The 25098-nt window shown below is 44.4% G+C and overlaps 1 long non-coding RNA gene across 1 annotated transcript in view; it reads right to left on the reverse strand.

Annotated features, from left to right (window-relative positions):
- Positions 1 to 698: 698 nt before the first annotated feature.
- The window catches only part of LOC120886171 (uncharacterized), a 48627-nt gene continuing 24227 nt past the window's right edge, over positions 699 to 25098 (reverse strand). Inside the window, exons 2-4 of the long non-coding RNA XR_013439419.1 lie at positions 9356 to 9467; positions 8291 to 8477; positions 699 to 1155 (exon numbers count right to left, since the gene is read on the reverse strand). This is a non-coding gene — a long non-coding RNA (uncharacterized LOC120886171). The remainder of the gene's footprint in view (positions 1156 to 8290; positions 8478 to 9355; positions 9468 to 25098) is intronic.

Raw genomic sequence — 25098 nt, forward strand, 5'->3', positions numbered from 1 at the left:
AGAATTTGTCTCAAAAGAATTAGTAAATAAAAAAGGGCTGGGGATATACCTCAATGATAGAGTGCCCTGGGTTAAATTCCCAGTGGGTTAAAACCACAGGAAAATGAAGAAAAACAAAAGAAACCCAATTTATGAATTACTTCTGAAATTTTCCATTTAATATTTTTAGACTACAATTGACCATGGGTAAATGAAACTGAGGAATGTGGAAAGGTAGATAAGGGGGGACTGCCACACAGATGGGAAACTGAGTCTTCAAAAGATCAAGGGGCTTGTCTAAGGGGACACAAGTGGTAAGTAACCTCTTAGGGATTCAAACCTAGGGGGACTAACAAACATATACCGTGTGTTTTTAAGTTTGTAGGGCTGGGAGTGTAACTCAGCAGTAGGGTGTTTGCCTACCACCTGTGAGACCCTGGCTTTGATCCCAGCACCACAAAAAGATAATGAATTAATTAATATGTAATTGTAAAATTACTCTGTATATCAATGTGAACAAAAAACACCCAGAAGGGTACCTGTTAGAGAGTGATTTGGAAGGGAGGCTAGTTGGATGTTACAAAGCTCACTGATATTTCCAGGTCTTTTCTCTTTCTGAGTCTGTGGGCGGGTTATACCCTCACATTGCTGGGACACTGTCGAGATGGGCAAAAAGTGCAACTTATGCTGTTGGGGAGAAATAAAGTATGTCCACACACTTCTGCCCTTTTCAATGTTTTATTCAGTCAAATCACTCAACACAATTTCACTCTATAGGTTCTTAATCAAGAAGATGACAATCCTTAATGCTAGGCACTGCAATAGACATAATCAATTCACAGCAAACAATTCTAGATTAATTCTAAGCACAGCAAAACACACTTAATCATGACAGGCAGACATTCCCTCTGCATGCTAAGCTCAAGTGTCAGATCAAAAACCTCAAGCCTTAGGCTCTAAGTCCAGCAGATGCAAACTCACTCAGACCATGATGATCAGATCAGGAACCAAGGCATGACTTCACTCTGAGTTTGTGGGGTGGGGAGAAGTGACTCCTTTGTGCCTGCTAGAGGGCTCCGTATGTGTGTCTGGTGAGACTGCAGGTTTCAAACTGGAGTTTTAAAGTGGAGTTGCTTAGGCTAAGGCCTTCCTTTTTTTTTTTAAGAATTTTTTTTTCTTTTTAGAGAGAGAGAAAGAGAGAGAGAGAGAGAGAGAGAGAGAGAGAGAGAGAGAGAGAGAGTTTTTTTAATATTTCTCTGCGGACATAACATCTTTTGTTTTTGTATGTGGTGCTGAGGATCGAACCTGGGCCGCACGCATGCCAGGTGAGTGCGCTACCGCTTGAGCCACATCCCCAGCCCCATAAGGTCATCCTTACAGACACAGTGTTTAAGAGTTGGGCACGGTGGCCCATGTCTGTAATCTCAGCAGCTCTAGAGGCTGAGGCAGAAGGATCCCAAATTTCAAGCCAGTCTCAGCAATTTAGCAAGGCCCTAAACAACTCAGTTAGACCCTATCTCTAAATAAAATACAAAAAAGGGACTGGGGATGTGGCTCAGTGGTTAAGCACCCTAGCTTCAATCCCTGATAACAAAAAATAAATAAAAATTAATTTAAAAAAAAAAGTGTTTAGGGCCTGGGGTTGTGGCTCAGCGGTAGAGTGCTCACCTAGCATGCACAAAGCACTGGGTTTGATCCTCAGCACCACATAAATGTAAAATAAAAATATTGTTCCACCTTAAAAAAAAAAAAACTTAAGAAATAAATATTTTTAAAAAGTGTTTAAGGTTTGACAATTAAATTTGACAATCTGAAGATAGATTAATGGGGAAAAAGGAATAATAATAGTTTATTACATGTACTGGGACGTAACCCAATGAGATTCAGAAGCATATCCACCCTCTTCACAGGAATACTTAAAGGGAAAGTAAATGATTTTTAGGGTCCAATCTTATTACTCAGGAGGGTACTAAGATCCTGTGCGTATCTCCTGTGGATGGATAAATAACGCAAGCATGCCCGCACCCTTCCCAGGATGTACGCATGAGGAAGTCTATGAGTGCTTCTGTGTGTGCATGCATGAAGCCCAGAAGCCAGGCTGGCAGAGCAGGACAGGGAAGTATGTGCACAAACCCCAGGCCCACTGACTCTGACTCACAGGTTCAGGCAGATAAGTTAACGGCCTGGAAACTCCAGAGCTCTGAATGAGTTCTGACTCACGACAATTATCCATAAACAAGTCATTTCACTTCTTGGGTTTCTTCCAGAGCCACCACACAGTCTTTTGGTGACATTAGCCATTTGGATCCCAAGTTAAAGAGTTGTTCAAAAAGACATCAGGAAGATCAGTTTTCCTCCTCATCCACTGGAAGATGTGTGCTTAGTCCTTATTACCTTACTATTTTGAATGGCCCTCAAGCAGAGAGTCCATTGATCATGGAAAAATTCTACCTGCATACATCTTGAAGCAATTTGAATGAAAGCATTAAACATTTTATATAAAGATCTTTTCCCGCTCTTTTTTTCTTTCTAATTCGATGACTTTTTCAATTCCTTTTCAAAGTGAAATAGCTTTATTATTATTATTTATTATTAAAAATAAACAATTTCTGGTCAGACATTTGGCAAAAGTCTATAATCCCACAATTTGGGAGGCAGAAGCAGAAGGATTGAAACTTCAGAGCCAGTCTGGGCAATTTAGCCAGATTCTGTCTCAAAGGGCTGAGGATAGCTGGGCGTGCACGTCTGTAATCTCAGGGGCTTGGGCAGCTGAGGCAGGAGGATCACTAGTTCAAAGCCAGCCTCAGCAACTGTGAGACTCTAAGCAACTCAGTGAGTCCCTGTCTCTAAATAAAATACAAAAACGGACTGAGGATGTGGCTCAGTGGTCTAGTACCCCTGAATTCAATTCCTGGTACCCCCCCCAAAAAAAAAAAAATAGGTCTGGGAACATGGCTGAGTAGCCAAGTGCCCCTGAGGGCATTTCCCAGTACTCCCTCCAAAAGAAAATCATGTACAAGAGTGTCCCAAGAGATGACAGCATTGACACTTTGGAGTACATCCTTCCTGACTTTCTCTATGTATGCCGGCACATAATACAGGCACGTATTACAAAGTCATCAATATGCTGAGATCAAGCTGCCCTGTATTCCGCCATGTGGGTGTAACCAGGATCTTCCTTGTCTCCCTCCTTTCCTGCTGCAAAATCTTGCAGAAGGCTACAGCAAGGCCTTAATAAGCCTTAAATGAGCTTAATAGAGGCATATAAAGATGGCGTTATGAATTTAACTATTTAGCCATGAAGAACTCCCTCTTCCATGCAGTTTGGTGAATTAAGCGTGGTGGGAAGAACACCCCACTTGAGGTCAGAGTGGCTGAGCTCTAGACTTGTCTTTGCCTTTTTTCTTGTGTGGGTGAGTCCCTTCCTCATTCTAAACTTCCTCTGCAGTTGAATGTATGTAAAACTAAGTGTGGTGCATCAGAGTGCCAAGAACTACATGTATGTACCCAGCTACACAGAGGCATTGCTATGATTCCATGGCAAAAGAATTGGGCTGGAGTTGTGGCTCATGGGTAGAGTGCTTGTCTGGCATGTGTGAGGTACTGGGTTCGGTCCTTAGCACCACATAAAAGTAAATAAATAAAGTAAAGGTATTGTGTCCATCTACAACTAAATAAAAAAATAAATAAAAAAAGAATAGGAAAGAAATTGGGTTTGTTCAGTCCAGGAAGAGGGTAAAAGCTTTAGAATTTTCCTGGATGCAGCATACATACAGTAAGGCCTCCATACCTATGGGTTCCATATCCAGATTCAACCAACTGCCAATCAAAAAAGTGTTAGGCCTATGATTGCTATGTCTGTACTGAACATGTATAGCCTTTTTTTCTTGTCATTATTCCCTAAACAATATAGTTTAACAATTATTTACATGACATTTCCATTGTATTAGATATTATAAGTCATCTAGATATAATTTTAAAAATTATATGGGAGTATGTGTGTAGGTTATGTGCAAATGCTATGTGCCATTTTATATAAGAGACTTGAGCATCTGTGGATTTTGGTATTGGTGGGGGGAAGTCCTGGAACCAATCCCTCCTTGGATACTGAAGGATGCTGGTATCCTAGAGCCCTGAAAAAATGTAGAGCAGAAAAGAGGCTCAGAGATCATTCTGCTACCCCTTCACACAGTATTTCTAAATATATTTACACCTATAACATGACGTAATGGAAAAATGGGTTTGACATGTGGATTTCCTCTTTTAAGGCATTGTCATATCTGGCTCAAGGTCCTGGAAAAGCACTTTTTTTTTTTCTTTTTAAACATACTTTTTTCTTTTAAGTTTTAGATTGACACAATACATTAATTTTGTTTATTTATTTTTATGTGAGGATTGAACTGAGGATCGAACCCAGTGCCTCACACATGCTAGGCAAGCGCTCCACCACTGAGCCACAACCCCAGCCCCCTGGGAAGCACTCTTTAAAACCCAAGTTCTACTTCTGGTTCTTCACCTAATGAGGCATATGGCTTTAGGCAAGTTCCTTAAACCTCTGGGCACCTCAGTTTTTGTCATCTATAAATTGAGGTTTATGATCCTGCCCTACCTGTCTCACAAAATTATTGTGAAGTGAAAATGAGGCACCACATATGAAAGTGGTTTGAAAATGTACGCTTGGCACCTGCCAAGCTGTGTCTTGGAAGCTCTGCCCCCCTGTCCAGGATAGAGGTGATGAGGGTCACACAATGAGACTGTTCCAAGGTGGTGGTGCTGGTGGGAGACCTACAGAGAGCCCCAGCGCGTCCACAGTGCCAGGCTTGCTCAGGTGCCTGAGACTGGGGAGGACAGATGTGGTCACTGTCCTCATGGTGGGGGGAGCAGACAATAAAGAGGAAGATAAATAGGGCTAGGGGCATAGCACAGTGGCAGAGCATTGGCCTAGGATGCTTGAGGCTGCCAGAGAGAGACAGAGAGAAATAACATATGGAAACAGAAACTTAGAGAGGTGTGCTCTGAATTCCCAACAGAATGAAACTGAGCAAGGTCAGTAAAGATAGTAGAGAAGGACAGGGCAGGGCTGAGAGTGAACTCAGTGGTAGGGCGCTTACCTAGCAGGCACAAAGCCCTGGGTTCCATCCCCAACGCTGGGGGAAAAGAGAGAGAAGACAAGACAGGAGCGACTTAAGGGACCACCAAAGAAGGTTTCTCTTGCCAGTGTGGTGTTGTTCACCTGAAATTCCAGAGACTCAGAAGGCTGAGGCAGGAGGATCACAAGTTCAAGGCCAGCCTTAGCAACTTAGTGAGGCTCCATCTTTTTATTTTTATTTTTAAAACATTCTAACCCAAATATGAATTTTCTTTCTTCCTTCCTTCATTCCTTCTGTACTGGTAATTGATCCCAGGGGCACTTAATCATTGAGCCACATCTCCAGCCTTTTTTTTTTTTTTTTTTTTTATTTTGAAACAGGGTCTCACTAAGCCCTGAAACAGGTCTTACTCAGGGCCTCACTAAGTTGCTGAGGCTGGCTTTGAACTTCCGATCCTCCTGCCTCAGCTTCCTGAGCCACTGAGATCACAGGCATATGGCACCACCCAGCTGTGAGACCCCTTCTGTTTTTAAATTTTGTTTATTTATTTATATGAAGTGCTGAGAATGGAACCCAGGGCCTCACACATGCCAGGCAAGAGCTCTACCACTGAACTCCAACCCCAACCCCGAGACCCCATCTTAAAGTAAAAAACAAAAAAGGGCTGGGGATGTGGCTCAGTGGTAAAGTGCCCTGGGTTCAAACCCCAGTACCAAAAAAAGAAAGAAAAAAAGAAGAAGAAGAAGAAGAAGGAGGAGGAGGAGGAGGGAGGAGGAGGAGGAGGAGGAGGAGGAGGAGGAGGAGGAGGAGGAGGAGAAGGAGGTTTCTTGCAAGAGGTGACACCTGAGAACAAGAGCTGAGTGACAAAGAAAGCCATGTGAGGACCTGGGGCACCGAGTGTTCCAGCACAAGGGGATGTAAGTGCAAAAGCCCTGAGGCGGGAACAAACTCCTGCTGAAGGACACGAAGAAGGCTGGTGGTGGCTGAGAGCCCAGGCTGGAGAGGGTGTGAAGGGAGCATGCTGAGGCTTGCAGCAGGTTTGAAGGAAAGGCCAGACACGATCTAGTTTGTGTCCTACAAAGATCATCTTCCTCTAGGATTGAAGTTTTACCTCCTGCAAGCTGTGGTGGAAGCACCAGGGAATTTAAAGAACTTGCAAGGGCATTGACTGTGAACCTGAACCTCCAGAGCAGGAAAACTGGGCCCTGAGCGGGAGCCACTTGCCTGAGGACACCCCACTGCTTCATTCTCCTGCTGGCATTGGAGCCCGGGTCCCAGATCCCTGTCCCAGTCCACCCTCAAAGCCAATTCCCTCCAGGGTGATTGGAAAAGGTTCAGAAAGACACAGAACAGGAAGGAGGGCCTGGAAGGGTCCCTCCTGCTGCCCCCGGGATTCCTGATTCAGCCCTTGAGACCCCGCACTGTGCTCCAGAAGGAAGAGCATTGCCCCGGTAGGTTCTGTCCTGCGTCACTAGGCCCAGGCCTGATCCCGGAGCTGGCAGCAGCAGGGAAGAGGGGTCAGTTCCCTGAGCCCAGCTAGCCAAGAGCAACCTGATCAAGCAGGAAACTGGCCTCCAGCCAGCCAAAGCCATCCACCAACCCAGCACCTGGAGCCTTTGTTCCCTTTATTCCTGTTGCAAACTTTCCCAGGCACCTGCACTAGGCCTCAGGAGCACCTGGGCCAGCCAGGGGCTCCCACGGGATCTAGTTCTCCTGCAACAGGGAGTGGTCACCTTGTGACCCTGAGGGAGGTCTTGTGATATAATTACAACAAGAACAACAATAGCTGTCCACTTGTGGAGCTCTTACTACAGACCAGCTGCTCATTTCATTTAACCTTCACCACAAACTGGAGAGGCACAAACCATTATCATCCCCATTTTACAGATTAGGAGATTGATGCATAAACAGGTAAGGTGCAGGTCACACAGTGTAAGGAAGTGCAAATTCCTTAGGCTTTACCGTCAACAAATCCCAGCCCTGCTTGCCTCTGTGATCTTGAACAAGGTCATCTGAATCTGACCACAGAAGACTGTTAGGAAGATTCAAATTATTTAGGCTGGGGTGGGGCCTATCTCAGTGTTCAGCATGTGCAAGGCCTAGGCTTGATCGATCCCCAGCACCAGAGACACACACATTAAATGATCTGACGTAAGGACAACCTTGATCCACACACGTCTTGCTGTCTTCCTCTCCACTTCTCTGTGACCTTGGGCACATAACTAATGCCAAACCTCAGTTTCCTCATCAAGCAAATAGGCATAATAAAAATTACCTGATAAGGTTGTTGAAAGTGGAAAGCTCTTCCAGTGCTTTTTCTTTTCTTTCTTTCTTTCTTTCTTTTTTTTTTTTAGTAGCAGAGATCTAACACAGAGAAGTTTTACCACTAAGCTACATCACAAATCTTTTTTTTTTTTTTTTTGGTACCCAGGATTGAACTCAGGGGCACCACTGAACCACATCCCCAGCCCTATTATGTATTTTTTATTTAGAGACAGGATCTCACTGAGTTGCTTAGCTCAGCTTTTGCTGAGGCTGGCTTTGAACATACAATCCTCCTGCTTCAGCCTCCCAAGCCTCTGGGATTACAGGAATGCACCACTTTTTTTTTTTTTAATATTTTGTTGTTGTTAATAGACCTTTATTTTATTTATTTACATGCAGTGCTGAGAATCAAACCCAGAGCCTCACACATGCCAGGCAAGTGCACTACCGTTGAGCCACAATGCCAACCTCAATTTTTATTTTTTACTTTGAAACAGTGTCTCACTAAGTTGCTGGGTTGGTCTCAAATTTTCGATTCTCTTGTCAGCCTCCCGAGTTGCTGGGATTACAGGTGTGCACCAGGACACCTGGCCAGTGCCTCTTCTTTTTTTTTTTTTCGGGGGGGTACCAGGGATCGAACTCAAGGGCACTCAACCACTGAGGCACATCCCCAGCCCTATTTTGTATTTTATTTAGAGACAGGGTCTCACTGAGTTGCTTAGTGCCTCACTGTTGCTGAAGCTGGCTTTGAACTGACAATCCTCCTGTCTTAGCCTCCCGAGTCACTGGGATTACAGGCATGTGCTACTGCATTCGGCCAGTGCCTCTTCCTTTGAGATCATTCTAAAAGATGTTCTTTTACAAAATTTCCCTTCTTGCTTTCTACCAAAATCAACAACCACAAATAGAAAAGCCAGTCTTTACCATTCCCATTCCCAAAAGCCAGTATTACTCACCTGGGTTCAGAGGATTTTCTCAGAAGGAAAATCAGAAGTGACAACTCAAGTCATCACCTGGTTACTAGGATTCTCTCTTGTTCCACTCTAAGACAAATGACCCCACCACAGTAGCAATAGCAAGATGCCCAGACAGACTGTTGTAAGCTGAGGTAGAGTCTAGGGAAGATCCACTGAAGATTTCAGCCTAGCAAAAACAAACAAAAACACTTCTTCTATAAATTAGACAATATTTATCAGGTTCTTGTTATCAGCAAAAACACCATTGGTATGTCTGTCTCCGAGCCCAATAACAGGGAATAAACTTAAAAACATATGTCAAGCACAGTGGTACACATCTGTAATGCCAGCAACTCAGGAGGCTGAGGCAGGAGGATTGAAAGCTGAAGGCCAGCCTCAGCAATTTAGGAGACCCCTGTCTCAAATTAAAAAAATAAAATAAAAGGGGGTGGGGGTGGGGGGCATGTAGCTCAAAGGTAAAGCACCAGGCTAAGGATATAGCTCAGTTGATAGAGTGCTTGCCTCGAATGCACAAGGCCCTGAGTTCAATCCCAGCAACACACACACACACACACACACACACACACACACACACACGGTAAAGCACCTATGGTTTCAATCATCAGTTCGAAATATATATACATACCAAATATATATCTCACTCACACATACACATCCATCAGAGGGTTGTCCCAGCTCTTCCCAATGACCCCAATCCCTTCCTCTCAATCAACAGCTCTTTTTCTAGTCTGGCTCTGCCATCCAAGTAGGAGCTGGGATCCTTGCGGTGGTGCACGCCTATAATCCCAGCAGCTCAGAAGGCTAAGGCAGGAGGATCATGAGTTCAAAACCAGCCTCAGCTATTTACAGGGCACTAAATAACTCAGTGAGACCCTGTCTCTAAATTTAAAAAAAAAAAAAAAATAGGCCTGGTTGAGCTTTCCTGAGTTCAATTCCCAGTAGCAAAAAAAAAAAAACAAAAACAAAAATTAGTCCCTGGCCACAGTGATTGGTCCAAGAGAAGGTTGAGTAATCTAGAAAAGCTAGACCTGCCAGTGTCTTTACCTGAATTTTAAATTAGAAGCTGGAGAGGGAAATTCTATTCTTCTTGGATTGCTGAGCTGGAAGGATGTGAAACTAGATCAGCCAAAAGCCATTCTCTGGGTAGAGAAAGCACCTTTGAAAAAGCAGAGGGGAGATGAAGACATCAAAGAGAGAAGCCATGAGAGGGATGGTGTCCTGGCATTATAGTCCCAGGTCCCTGTCTTCCCTTCTGCCTTCCCTGTGTAGTTGATTGAGGCAATAAATTCCTTCCTGTCCCTGGCAACTCTAAAGTCCTGCCCAACCAAACCACCCCACCTTGAGTGGTAATGAACACAACAGTTCAGTAGGAGAGATGTCACGGGCAAACTGAATGGTTTGCCAAGTGAAAGTTGGGCAGTCTAAGCGATGAAGTCAGAGGTGGACCAGTCAACCTTATTTATTCAGTCAACAAATACTGACTGAGCCCCTGTCTGTGCCAGGTACAGTACTTGACACTCAGGGTATGACCATAACAAATAAAGACAAGACCCCTTTTCTCATTTTGGAATAATCAGAAGGGACTTCCTAGAGCTGGTGGAGTTTGAAGAGGCCACTAAATGATGGTCACATCCAGCCAGGCAGAGAGAGAAAGACAGAATATTCCACAAAGGGAAAAAAGATATAGGCATGAGCCTGAGGCAGGAGGATCACAAGTTTGAGGCCAGCCTCGACAATTTAGAGAGACCCTGTCTCAAAATAAAAAATTAAAAAGGCCTGGGGATGTAGCTCAGTGGTAAAGCACCCCCAATAATTGGTAAGCAAATAGAAATAAAGATATGGAGGCCCAGCAGTGCCTCAGATCTCCACAGTGCCTGACTCAGTAGGCACTCAATAAGTATGAAAAAGTGAGTGAATAATGAAGTCATTTGGGGAAGAGCTGGTCATTCAGCTGAGCAGGAGAAGAGCTACTTTAAAGAAGGTGATGCTGGGAAGGGAGAGTGAAGCCAGACTTCAGAGGGCTGCACCCCAAATTGGACTTTGCCTTGACCACACTACAGTCTCGACTCTGGCTGGCCTGGGAGCAGCAGCTGGCCAGGCGCTGCGTGGGGTTCCATCTCTGTTGTGGTTGTCACACCCACACTCTCTCGGCCTTGTCAGCCAGGCTCCACCCAGCACCCTAACCCACACCATAGCCTCCCAGAGGTCATGCCCCAGACACGGCCCGCCCTGCTGGCTCCTGGGTGAGGCTGCCAGCACAGCACTCCTGCCCAGTCTATAATTTAAATATGACCTCCGCCCCAGCATGACAGCCCGTGGACTCTGCAGCCCAGGCGTACACTCACTCCCCTGCTGGAGCTGCTGAAATAAGGGAAGAAGTCTGGAGTCTAATGGAACCCCTGGACCTTGGCTTCATCCCTCCTAGTTCTGCTGGCTGAGGCTGGCACAGCTGGAGTCACCATAATTGTTTCCTTAGTTTGGAACTGAGAAGACCACGCCTCCTTGTGGCTGGGAGATGCTCAGCACCTTGACCCTCAGGGAGAGGAAGAATTTGCACCTTTGTATGTGTTTTGTATTTTATTTTATTTATTTTTTTGGGGGGGAGGGGTACTAGGGTTTGAATTCAGGGGCACTCGACCACTGAGCTACCCAAGCCTTATTTTGTACTTTATTTATAAACAGGGTCTCACTAAGATGCTTAGGGCCTTGCTTTTTTTTTTTTTTTTTTTTTTTTTGCTGAGGCTGTCTTTGAATTTGCAATCCTCCTGCCTCAGCCTCCTGAGTCACTGGGATTACAGGCATGCACCAGCACACCCAGGTGTGTTTTGTATTTTAAATAAAATACATTCTGGCTACATTTCATGGTGCATGCCTGTAATTCCAGTGACTTGGGAGGCTGAGGCAGGAAGATGGCAAGTTCAGAGCCTGCCTGAGCAACTTAGCCAGACCAGGTCTCTAAATGAAAAAATAGAAAGAGCCTCTAGGAATGTAGCTCAGTGGTAGAGTACCCTGGATTCAATCTCCAGTACCAAAAAGAATGAAAATTATACAAGTTGATCTCTTAAGGAATCTCAAAGTAAACTCTTAAAAAAATTTTTTTAAAACGTTTTTTAAGGTACTGTAGATTGCACGCAGGAGCTCTACCACTGAGCTACACCCCCTGCCCTGGATTGCTGATACTTAGCCTCCAACTTGCTGTCCTCCTGCCTCAGACTCTGTGAGGATTATAATGATGCTTGCATCACTGCACCATGCAAAGTAAACACTTTTGAAAAAAGGATTTTTAGATTTTCATGAAGCCAAAGCAAATTTTCTGACTCTAATTTATTTTAAAACTTAACTACTCAGACAGAAGAATGTGATGTCTGAAAATTGTTGTCTTAGTTATTTGCCTCCTTTGTGCCAGCTCTAGGTAAACATGTTCCATGAGGTTATGGAACTTCCCCTTCTGTTATGATTCCAACAACTCTGTCAGGGCAAACAGGTACCTAGTCTGTGAAATGAACTGCAGAGGTAAAGAGCTCCTCTCTCGCTGGGCACAGTGGCACATGCCTATAATCCCAGGGGCTCTGGAAGCTGAGGCAGGAGGATGGTGAGTTCAAAGCCAGCCTTAGCAATTTAGCGAGGCCCTAAGCAACTTAATGATACCCTGTCTTAAAATAAAATTTAAAAAAAAGAGCTGGTGATGTGTCTCGGTCATTAAGCCCCTCTGGGTCTTATCTCTGGTACAAAAAAGAAAAGAAAAGAAAACAAACAAACAAAAAAAACACCCAACAAAAACCCCTCCTCTCTCCATATTTTTTAGCTTTGAAAACTAAGCCTTTCTCTTATGTTGTGTGAATTTGCAATAGAGGCAAACCTCTGAGTGTATGTGATGTTGACTTATTTACAGGCATTTTTGTCTATGTTATGTAATGCCTGGATTAATGTTAGCTGTTACTGGGGGTGGGGGTGGTAGGGAAGAAAGACAACTCAAAAAAACAGAAGACAGATTCTGATCCCAGAGGCCTCTCTGTCCACCTTAGCCACAACACACACAACCTGCAAACCACTACAATACAACGGTGGACGGTTACTAAACACGTGTGTGTTGAGAGCAGTCATTAGAGGGGAAGCAAGGCCAATGACAAGAAATGTATTTTTGAGTGCGTGTTTTGTTTTTGTAATACTTGGAATTGAACCCAGGCCTTGAGCCTGCTATCCAAGTGTTCTACCACTGAGCTACCTCCCCAACTCTATTTATTTATTTAGTTTTTTGAGACAGTCTGACTAATTGCCTGGGTGAGACACCATGCCAGGCTAGGAAACATGGTTTAAGAGGAATCTGGAAGAATACCATGCCCAAGCTGCATGTGGTGTTCATGTCTGTAATCCCAGTGACTCAGAAAGCTTAAGCAGGAGGATCCCAAGTTTCAAGGCCAGCCTGGAGGACTTAATGAGACCCTGTCCCCAAATTAAATCAAAAGGGATGGGGAGGTAGCTGGGTTCAATTCCCCAGTACTGCAACAAATAAACAAACAAGAACACTATGCCCATATACTGGGGTCTTATGGGGTGTGGGTAGATGTCAAGGAGAGGCCAACATCACTGTAAGGTCATGCAGTGGGACCAAAAGGAGGCAGATTTTAAAAGGCTGCTAAATGAGGCTTTATTGAGATTTCACTCCTGGGAGAGACCCTCCAGACCAACAGGGTGGGTCCCTGGAGAAGCACATGGGGCTGGACTGGATTGGAATTTTTATTGGGTTTAGGGCAGGAAGGGAGGGCTTGGGACAGAAAAAGGGGGTTTTCAGTGTCCCTTGTCCTACTGGGATTGATCTGGGGAGCTGGCTAAGATCCCAGGTTAGCCAGGAGACCCCACTGATTGACAGGTGGTTCCCTCAGTGCCTGATTGGTGGTTCTTTTGGGTGTGGGTTGCTTAGTGCTTTGTTCCTCAACTACCTCCACAGACCTAACAATCAACACATCTTCTAGAGATAAAACCATTATGCCCACTAAAGCACCATGGTTCACCTGCCATCTACTCTCCAGAGTCTGTCCATGCCAAGACCCCACAACGTTCTTGCTCCCCCTGAATGACTGCCACCCAAGCTCAATATGAACCACTGCCAGGTCTGTCTGGCCCACTCCTGCGCCTCTCCCCGCCCCCAGTATACTTCAGGCTGCACCAGGGGCATCAGAATACTTCTTGTCAGGACAACCTCACTGAAGGGTGCAAACTCAGTCCTTTGGATTCCCAGAGCTCCACCCCCCCCCAAAGTCAGATGTGCTCATTCTTTGAAGAGATCATCACCTGGGTGGGGGGTGCTGCAGCTCCACGCATGCGTCTGCAGCAAACTACAGGTAGCAGCACTCCACTCTGATTAGGACTGCCCTGGAAGTTTGTCCCAGTCACGGGTCTCAGTAGAGAAGGCAGGGATTATGAAATTCAGTTACCTAAAGCAGTGTAGCTTGAGGGCAGGAACCAATTGTTTTTAACCACGTGTCAGACCAGGAAGGTTGTTAGTGAGGAATGTTGCCTGCGGAGGATGGAGGGATTCCACTAACCTGAACTCAGTTCATCAGTAATTTTTCAAAAGACAAACAGAATGCCAAATTATTCACTTACACTGGGGTATGAGATTGCCACACCATTTGGAATACCACACCATTTGGAATACTCGGCAACTAGGAAGTTGTTCAGTGAATGAGAAACTCAACTGAAAGGGCCAGTGTTGCTCAGTGGTAGACTGCATGCTTAGCATGCACAAGACTCTGGGTTCCACCCCCAGCACCAAAAACAAAACGAAATGAAAAAACAAAAACAAACAACTAAATACAATAGGATGGATCAAATACCAAAAGACACCAGGACAAAGCAGCCTGAGGGAGCTGGGTATGTTGGCACACACCTATGATCCCAGCAACTTGGGAGACTGAGGCAGGAGGATCACAGGCTCAAGGCCAGGCTCGAGAATTTAGCAAGACCCTAACCAAATTAGTGAGACCCTGTCTCAAAATGAAAAGGGCTGAGAATAAAACTCAGTGGTGGAGCCCCCTGGGTTCAACCCTCTGTACTGTTGCTGAAAGCTTGATCCTTGTCCCCATGCCCACCCAATAATGTTTAAAAAACCCAGTGTTTTTCCTTTTTAAAAATATTTACTTTATAGTTGTAGGTGGACACAATACCTTTATTTTGGATCGAACCCAGCCCCTCACACATGCTAGGCAAGCGCTCTACCATGGAGCCCCAGCCCCATCCCTAGGACACCGTTTTGAGAAAAAGGATAAAGAAGGTTTATTGCTTTGTTTGCAAAGAGAAACACAGGGGACTCCTTTCCAGAGGCTGTGATTCTCCCATCAGCAGGAACATGGGGCTTTCAGAGGTGACTCAAAGGCTGCATTACACAGAGTTCTCTGTTGGAGTTGGAAATCACTTGTTAATTTGGGAGACAGTCACTTCTGAGATCTTCTGATAATATCCCCAAAGTCTGGATTATGTCCTTCCTATGGTGGGTGTGTACCCAAGGACAGATAACTCTTCCTGGGATGGGGAAGAAAGGTAATCCTGCTTCTCCTGAGATTAGGGAGGGAGAAAGATTAAGGAGGAGCAGGGAGAGAGATAAAGAAAGAAATATGTCTATTTGGTGGGGAGGGCATGCCAGGGATTGAACTCAGAGGCGCTCAACCACAGAGCAACATCCCCAGCCCTATTCTGTATTTTATTTAGAGACAGGGTCTCATTGAGTTGCTTAGCGCCTTGCCACTTGTTGAGGCTGGCTTTGAACTCAAGATCCTCCTGCCTCAGGATCCCAAGATACTGGGATTACAGGCATTTGCCACCATGCCGGGCAAAACATGTCTATTTTAAAAATCAATTGCAGTAGCAGGACGCAGTGGCTCACACCTGTAATCCCAGCAGCTCAAGAGGCTGAGGGAGGAGGATGGCGAGTTCAAAGCCAGCCTCAGCAACAGCAAGGTGCTAAGCAATTCAGTGAGAACCTGTTTCTAAATAAAATAAAAAATAGGGCTGGAGATGTGGCTCAGTGGACAAGTGCCCTTGAGTTTAATCCCTAGTACCCGCCCCCCCCAAAAAAAAAAGTTGCAATGGCCGAGCAGCAAGGGCTATATTCAAAGTATAAAGTAGACCACTGTTACAGTACTACCAAAAAAAAAAAAAAACAAGGTAGCTGTGTTCCCTAACTCTAGGTTTTATCTCCTTGGAACCATCTCTGCCAGTGGATTCCCCCAGAACATTTAACCGCTCAGGATACCACCACCCCCTCCTATGACCACATGGAATGGATTTAACCCTAGGCAGCAGCCCACCCACAACTCTTGAATTGGCTCTGGGCCCATTCTCTGGGAGGGATTCTGTTGTCAGCGATGATCTCAGCCTTTGGACTTGTACCTGTTTGGGTTTGGCTAGTCACTGGATGACCCATTTAGACCTAGAAATCTGTCTTCTGGACAGAACCACTTTGCTCATGGGCTCAGGGTATGGGGCAGGCATGATTTGGCTGTTTTGGGCTCTCAGTAACAAAAACTCTATTCCAACTGGCTTAATTAGCCAGGACATTTATTGTGTCATTTAGTAGGAAGTGGGCTCCAGGTCAATTGCTACAGCAACTCAATGAGGACCCATTGTTCATGTGTCCTCTTTCCCCTTCATAGGGATTTGTGTCATTTTAAAATTCTTGCCTGAGAGTGTGTTGTCAAACAGTTGTATTTTTGCCAGGCTAATAGGTGAAGAGTGATATCACATTGTTATTTCAGTTTTTTTTTTTTTTAATATTTTTTAGTTGTAGATAGACACCATAAAGTCATTGCTTAGCATCTGGATGGCCATCTTAAGTGACAGCAGCCATTTTACGGAAGATTCACTTTTCTGCCCAAGGGCCTTTCTGAGAAAGGCTCACCACTCCCTCATACTAACCCAACCCCTAACCACTGGCATCAGGACCCGCAGGGCTCTGATTCCTGAGCCTGCCCCATGGAAGTCCCAGAACCCAAGCCTGTTTTGCCCCCACTCTCTGCTATGAGAGATGGCCTTTATTTGTCAGAGCTGACAAACTCTCCTGTGTATCTCTGCCTGGTCTCCGTCTTCCATTTCACACTTACCGGTCTCTTGTTCCTGGCTTTCCCTTCAGACACAATATCTTTTATTTATTTTTATGTGGTGCTGAAGATCGAACCCAGTGCCTCACATGTGCTAGGCAAGCGCTCTACCACTGAGCCACAACCCCAACCCCTCAATTTTAATTTCTCATTCTGAGTGAGGTGGAGTGGAACATTTATTCATGCTTAAGGGATACATGTTTTTCTTTCTCTATGAATTTTGCTTTCACTTCCTTTGTCCACTTTCCATTTGGGCTGTTAGTCTTGGGTGTAGATTATTTCCACCTCTCTGCTCTGGCCTTTTCAGCTCTTGCTTCCTGTTTAGGCTAGAATCAAGATGGCGGCAGTAGTTACACATACTGAGGTGTCCAGAAATTAGGAGTGTCTATAAATTCCTATTGTAGCTAACCTGGTTCAAGTTCCTAGTCCCGTTTTCTCTTTCTTTCTAGAGAGGAGAGCCCAAAACACACTTTCCCAGCCTGCCTTGCAGCTAGGAGTGGCCATTTGACACAGTTCTGTCCTTCAGAAAACAAAGAGATCCTGGATTCAGGTGTGGCTCTATGAACAAGTGAATATGCTGATAGAGGGGATGTTTAATTGGCTTTGATGATTACAGGGACCTTGTATTAGATGATGCAGAAGAGATAATATTACGCTGATACTTAGAAATGATCAATGAAGTGAGAAATTACAGAGAAAGCTCAAAAATGTTTTTCTTAGGTGTCCTTTGCTAGGATCATAGTTCTAAAACATTTGTTTGTATTTTTTTTTTTTTTTTTTAATTTTTAATATTTATTTTTAGTTCTCGGTGGACACAACATCTTTGTTGGTATGTGGTGCTGAGGATCGAACCCTGGCCGCATGCACACCAGGCGAGCGCGCTAGCACTTGAGCCACATCCCCAGCCCTGTTTGCATTGTTTTAATTACCCTTATCTTATTGCCAGGTGACAATAAAAGCTGTGGGACTCCTTATTTAAAAAAAAAAAAAATTAAGAAGGAGAATATTTTTCTCCAAAATAACCTTTTTGCCTCCCCAGACATTTCCTCAGGATACCAGTCAGATTGGATCAATGCCCTTTCCAGGACCAATCACTGTCAAGAAGAAAAAATTATTCTTAGGCCAATTAGGATCACTCCTGGTGTGTGAAGGTCAACTCCCCCTGAGGCATATGGCTGCCAGAAAGAGAGGTGGGAGTTGGGATATAGGTCAGTGGCAGAGCCCTTGCTTAACATGCATAAGGCTTGAGCTCAACCCCCAGGGTAGAGAGTGGAGGAAAAATCTGTGGCACTTTTAGACTGGAAGAACTGAGGAATGGCTTCTGAGTGGGCAGCCAGCAGGATCTCCCACAGTGAGGGACTGGCTTTCAGCTCAGAATGGGGGCTGGGCAGCCACGTGTGCGTCTCCTTCATGTACTGGTTACCCAGTCACTACTGCTGCCGGGGGCACTGCTGGGCTCCACCTATGTGGAGATTGGCAACATACTCCACCTGGAAGGCAGCAAGGTCATTGAAATAATTAACTGACACTCAGTTCCACTAGCTATCCCTCACTCCATGAGGTAAAAGAAGCAGTTGTGATTCTTTAAAACAAAATCAACTTTCCCCAGTAACAATAGATTACACCAGTTTGTGAATTCCATGAAGGCAGGGACATGCCTTTCTTGTTTTCTGCTGTATTCTTAGTAATTGATTTAAAATATTGAACGGGACAGAGCCTTTCAACAGAGACTTGGAGAACTTCCTTCATTTTGACTTCAATTCACTGACTTGAGGGTCATTATAATTCACCTGCTACCACTTGACCCAGGTTGTCCTAGTCCCTTCTCCATTTTATTTTATTTTTTTGTGATACTGGGGATTAAACCCAGGGTGGGGGGTGTCCTACACCTGAGCTACACCCCCAACTCTTCTTATTTTTTATTTTGAGAAAGAGTCTTACTAAGTTGCCCAAGCTGGCCTCAAACTTGTGATTCTCCTGCCTCAAGCTCCCAATCTCCTCTTACTCCCTATTTATTGTAAGAAACTTTTTATTGCTCCTTTAATCTTGCTCATCCTTTGGCCCAATATTTCTTTCTTTCTTTTTGGAGTACCAGGGATTAAATTCAGGGGCACTCAACCACTGATCCACACCCCCAGCCCTATTTTGTATTTTATTTAGAGACAGGGTCTTACTGAGTTGCTTACTGACTCGCAGTTGCTGAGGCTGGCTTTGAACTCACAATCCTCCTGCCTCGGCCTCCTGAGCCACTGGGATTACAGGCATGTGCCCTGGCACCTGGCTTGACCCAATATTTCTTAGGCCATTATCTTCTCTTCTTAAATAGTGATTTAGTTACTTTTTCACCCCTGTGACTAAAAGACGAGACAAGAACAATTTTAGAGGAAGAAAAGCAGCTCAGAACATGGAAACATGAAGCAGGGAGAGCTCTGCTCACCAGGGACAAGACATATATCCAAAGTTATGCCCCCAGTGACCCACCTCCTCCAGCCACACCCTACCTGCCTAAATTACCACCCAGTTAATCCATTCAAGTGCATTAAGTCACTGATTGGGTTACAGTTCTCAGAACCCAACAATTTCACTTCTAAACTTTCTTGTATTGTCTCACCCATAAGCTTTTGGAGGACACCTCATATCCATACCACAACAAAAGGGAATGGCTTTTTGTCCAGCCTTCTACCTCATCTTTGTCATTTTTCAAAGACCCATTTCTCTGTAGATTAGTGTATAATTAGTCCAGGCCAAGGGACACAAACTTATTTTGCTTGTTTATCAACTCTTCAATCCATTTTGGACGAGCTAAGCACAGTTCCTCCCTGGTTATGCTCACATGCCCACTCCTATCACGTCTGAAAGTCAGGCCCAATGGGTCCCACCTGCCCTTTGGCTTCTGCAAATATCGTCCCCCCACCCCAGCTCCTAGCAGCAGGCTTGCCCATTCCTGCATCTTCTTGTTCTGAACAACCCCCAAGTTCCCTTTAATTGTCCTCCCTGGCAGTATTCTATGCCAGTTGTTTATTTCTTCCATTCAAAAGAAACATAAGCTCATGCAAGAAAAGATAGGAAAAAAACAGTTATGTGAGAAGATAAAGGAAGGAAAACAACTTGCCACCCCATTACCTAAACTCAAGCATGGTTAACACTTCAGTGCCTCATGGAAACTATTTTCATAGGTTTCATATATCATTGCCTTTTTTGTTTGTTTGTTTTTGTTTTTTAAACCAGGAATTGAACCCAGAGGCACTTAACTACTGTGCCACATCTCCAGACCTTTTTACTTTTTATTTTAAGAAGTCCTACTAAGTTGCTTAGGGCCTCACTAAATTGCTGAGGCTGGCTTTGAAATTGTGATCCTCCTGCCTTAGCCTCCCAAGCCCTCAGATTACAGGCATGTTCCACTGCACAAAGCCTTATTATTATTATTATTATTATCAGCCATGATGGTGATTGAATTCAGGGCTTTGCACATGCTAGGTAAATGCTCTACCACTGAGCCCTATCCCCATCCCTATACCAGTGCCCAAGTTCAGAGACTCTAGTGTACCATGATGATTAGTAAGGCTTGGGAAGTCAGCTGGGCTCACTCTTACACTCTGAGCATAATAGTGGATAACTGAAATTTTTTGCTTGTACATTGGATTATTGGAAAACATATGACAATGTTCATTAAGCCCAGTGAGCTACTAAGTTACACCTTTTTATTACTCATTTTGAGACAAGGTCTCACGAATTGCTCAGTCTTGCTAAATTGCTATGGCTGGCCTCAAACTTGCGATCCTCCTACCTCAGACTACCAAGTTGCTGGGATTGCAGGTGTACACCACTGCTCCCCTAGCAGAGGTGCCAAGATTTATCCCACAGGGTATCTGCAGATCTAAGAGAGTTGCTGCTTTTAGCAAAGGAATCCTCTCTCAGTCCCAGTTACACTATCAGCACTCAATGACCGCCAAGTGGAAAAGCAAACAGTTATCAAAGAGTAGTTTTTTTTCTAAAGACTTCTCGCTCTCTCTCTCTCTTGCTTCTGCTTTGAAGATCTGTGCCCAGAAGGGCTTGTCTATTTCCCCTCCAGGCTTGGCTTGCAGTTTTCACCACAGGGAAAGCTTTTGTTCTTCCCTTTTAACTTTCCCACCCCCACACACCCCTCCAGGGGTGACCTGTCTCCAGCCCTAGATTTCTGTACAGGTAGGACTTTCCTTCTGTCTAGTATTCCATCACCCCCACCCCAACCCCCACCAGGTCCTGCAGCCTCTGGGCTTCCAAGCACCAGGCTGAGTCCCCCCTTACTGGACTTGGTGATTACTCTGCCCACCGTCTTTTTCAGTTTTTCCCTTAGTCCGCACACTGCTAAGGCTTGATCTAGGATGCTCAGAGAATTGGGATGTTGCCAGAAGGGGCTACTGGCATGCTGCCAAGAGACTGCCCAACGTGGCCTTTCTCCTGACAAATTCACCCCTGGGGCCTTTGGTATATCTCAACCTGGCAGCTGGTGGAGAGGCGATTCGTGTCTCAGCTGTGCCTCAGATTAATCCATATCTCAGGAGACCCAAATATAGGCCAGATGGTAAATTTTCGATGCATTTAGCAGGGTGAGAACAGATCTTGTTTTGGAAAATATCTTGATCAGCCACTTTGGCTGAGGAAGGGGAGGTGCCAAGGACATGGATGAAGAGAGATGGCTAAACACATGAGGAACGAAAACAGCTTTACAGAGAACAATAACTGGGACTTGAGAGATCCCCAAAAGTGAAGATGGAGGAGAAATTCAGGGAAATTAGGCAGGGGCAGAACAAAATGGCAGAGGGCCAGAACCTGGGATGCATGTGCTCAGTGAGAAATTCCTAGTAGCAGGGACACCAGAGGACTTTAAAAAAATTGTGTTAAAATACAATGCCAGGTGCAGTGGTACACACCTGCAATCCTGTGATTTGGAAGGCTGAGGCAGGAGGTTCACAACTTTGAGGCTAGACTTAGCAACTTAGCTTAGCAAGACCTATCTCAAAATAAAAAGGGCTGGGGATGTAGCTCAGGGATAAAGTGCCCCTGGGTTCCATCACCAGTATCAAAAAAAAAAAAAAAATAGTGGTATGCTATTGGTGATTTAATTTTGTTCTTTTGCAATGCTGGGGATTGAACCCAGTGCTTTGCCCTATCTCTGTGCCACATTCCCAGCCCTATAATACAGTATCACTGACCATAGTCCTCAGCTATATATTTGATATCTTTCACTTAATCATCTTGTGTAACTGCAATTTTGTATTCTTTGACCACATCTCCCCATTTTATTACCATCTCTTTTTCTAATCTCTTTTTCTGTGTATTCAACTGTTTTTTCCCCCTCTCTCTCTAAAAGATTCTACATATAAAAGATATCATGCTTCCCCACCCTGGTTTGGCTTTCTCCTCTTCCTCCTCCTCCTCCTCCTCCTCCTTATCCTCTTTATGCATGTGTGTGGTCCTGGGGATATGGAACCCAGGGCTTCTCTAAATTAAGCTACATCTCCAGCCTGGCCCTCCATGTTTTAATTGATTGTATTGTTACTGAGTTGTTCTTTAAATACTCTGAATATAAGTCAGACTATTAGCTGGGTCTGGTGGAGCACGCCTGTAATCCCAGAAGCTCTGGAGTCTGAGGCAAGAGGATCACAAATTCAAAGCCAGCCTCAGCAGTTCAGCAAGGCCCTAAGCAACTTAGCGAGACCCTGTCTCTAATAAAATACAAAAAGAGCTGCTGATGTGGCTCAGTGGTTAAGAACCTCTGGGTTCAATCCCTGGTACCAAAAGAGGCAAAAACAAAACAAAACAAAAAACAGCCAGGCACATGCCTATAATCCTAGTGGCTCATGAGGCTGAGGCAGGAGGATTGCAGGTTCAAAGCCAACCTCAGCAAAAAGGAGGTGCTAAGCAACTTAGTGAGATCCTGTCTCTAAATAAAAATACAAAATAGGGCTGGAGATGTGGCTCAGTGGCCAAGTACCCCTGAGTTCAATACCTGATAATCCCCCCCAAAACAATAACAACAGAGTATTAATCCCTTATCCCTTATCAGACATACGCTTTGCAAAGATATGTGAATATTTTCTTCTGTGAGTTGCTTTTTTTTACTCTCTTCATTTCCTCAATGCACACAAATGTTTAATTGAGATTGATATAGTACAATTTATATACTGATGTAGTTTTGTTAAAGTATTCACTTTTGTCTGATTTTCTTTTTCTTTTTTTTTTTGCAGCTTAATATAAAGATGCTTTACCACTGAGCCACAGAGCCACATCCCCAGTCCTACCCCTTTTTAAATATATATATATATATATATAAATTGTAGATGGACACAATAACTTTATTTTATTTATTTTTACGTGGTACTGAGGATGGAACCCAGGCCTTCACATGTGCTAGGCGAGTGCTCCACCACTGAGCCACAACCCTAGCCCATCCCAGCCCTTTTTTGTATACCTTTATTTTATTTATTTATATGTGGTGCTGAGGATCAAACCCAGGGCCTCACATGTGCTAGGTGAGCACTTTACTGCTGAACCACAACCCCAGCCCCGCTAGCCTTTTTAATTTTATTTTTTTTACTTTGAGATAGGTTCTCGCTAAATTGCTTAGAGCCTTGCTAAATTGCAATCCTCTTGCCTCAGTCTCTCTAGTTGCTGGGATTATGGCAGCTGGGATTATAGTCACTGATCCTGGCTCTGTTTTTGCTCTTGTTACCTTTGCCTTTGGAATTGTATTTAAGAAACCATTGCCAAATGCAATGTCATGAAGCCTGTCTCCTATGTTTTGTTGAAGAATTTTATAGTTTTCTAGCTTTTATATTTAGGTCTTTGATCCCTTTTGTTATTGTTATTTTATTTTTAGTAGTTTAAAACAACAAAAGAAGCAGGGCACCATGGCATACGCCTGCAATCCCAGAGGCTGGGGGGCTGAGGCAGGAGTATCACAAGTTCAAAGACAGCCTCAGCAAATTAGCAAGGCCCAAAGCAACTTAGCAATACATGGTCTCAAAATTAAAAAATAAGAAGAGGCTGGGATGTGGATCAGTGGTAGAATGCCTCTGGGTTCAATCTGTGGGAACCCACCCCCGGAAAAATTATCTTACAGTTCTGGAGGCCGTAGTCTGAGAGCACTACACAAAATACAATGTTAACTTAATTGTATGAATATTTGAATTAATTTTTATATGTGGTGTTCGGCCCATCTTCATACTTTTGCATGTGGGTATTCCATTTTACTAACACATCATTGGATGTTTTTTGTAACCTTGCCAAAATGGCTTAACCAAATGTGTCAGGACCTATTTTTGAGCTCTCTATTCTATTCCATTGTTCTCTTGTGTCTGTGTTTGTGCTGATCCCATGCTGTTTTAATTACTGTCACTTTGTAGTAAGCTTTGAGGACTTCAAGGAAGTGGAAGTCCTTCAATCGTTTTCTTCTTTCCCAAGATTATTTTGGCTATGCATATGAATAAAATTCATCTGGCATCTCAAGGCTGTGGTCCTATGACAGGCGTTCCATGTGATGTTTTACAATGGATTTTTCTTTTTTTGTCCAAAATACTGTTGGGATTTTTTTTTTTTTTAAAGAGAAAGTGAGAGAGAGGAGAGAGAGAGAGAGAGAGAGAATTTTTAATATTTATTTTTTAGTTTTTGGCAGACACAACATCTTTGTTTGTATGTGGTGCTGAGGATGGAACCTGGGCCGCAAGCATGCCAGGCGAGCGCGCTACCGCTTGAGCCACATCCCCAGCCCCACTGTTGGGATTTTTGATGCCCTAGAACTTTTAAGGTCAGGTTGTATAACACTCCATTGGAAATGGCTTGTCTTCCTGTTAGGTATAGCTGTCTACTGCCAAATCTTTCAGCAAAACCTCATCTCATGTGAGGAGAAGGTAAAGAAAAGAGGTTGACTGAGTCTAGCACCGGCTCAAGAGATGGACCCACCAGGGAGTGGGAGGAAGGGGCTGGGATTGGCATGGGAGGAGATCTTATTAAAGTTTATCTGGGGGTCGTGGCTCACGCCTGAAATCCTAGCAACTCAGGAGGCTGAGACAGGAGAATTGAGAGTTCAAAGCCAGCCTCAGCAACAGGAGGTGCTTAGCAGCACCTGTTGAGACCCTGTCTCTAAATAAAATAAAAAAAATAGGGTTGGGGATGTGGCTCAGTGGCTGAGTGCCCCCCAAAATAAAATGAAATAAAGAAATAAAGTCTAGGGCCACTCAGCCATGCAACTGGGCTAAGCCTAGGCAGCTGTCCTTTAATACTTTGTCCCTTCCTGGTCTGACCTCATAGCCGACCAACACGAGGACCAGGCCTGGAGGGAAGGCCTGACAGGCCTGAATCTTGCCCAGGGGCAATGTAGGGCTTTCTACTTGGGCAGCTCTGGTTGTGGAAGGGTGAAAGATGTGGCCCAGCCAGGGCCCTGCCCTCTCTGAGTAGACACTGCCACCTTCTGGCTTTGTCAGCTGACTGCCCCCACCCACCAAGACATGCTTTCTACTGACCACTTAATGAGGTTTTCTTTATCTACTTAAAATGCTGTCTTCCTGGGGGTCCCAGACAGGTTGCTTGCATCTGTCTGAGTGATCCTAGTTTTTTTAATTCCACAGATTTTTAAAAAATATTTTGTACATCATGAATTTTTTGATTGGTGCATTTTAATGATAGAGAATAGTGGGTTTCACTGTGGCA

Source organism: Ictidomys tridecemlineatus, chromosome 5, assembly GCF_052094955.1.
Source record: "Ictidomys tridecemlineatus isolate mIctTri1 chromosome 5, mIctTri1.hap1, whole genome shotgun sequence".
Classification (NCBI taxonomy): Eukaryota; Metazoa; Chordata; class Mammalia; order Rodentia; family Sciuridae; genus Ictidomys; species Ictidomys tridecemlineatus.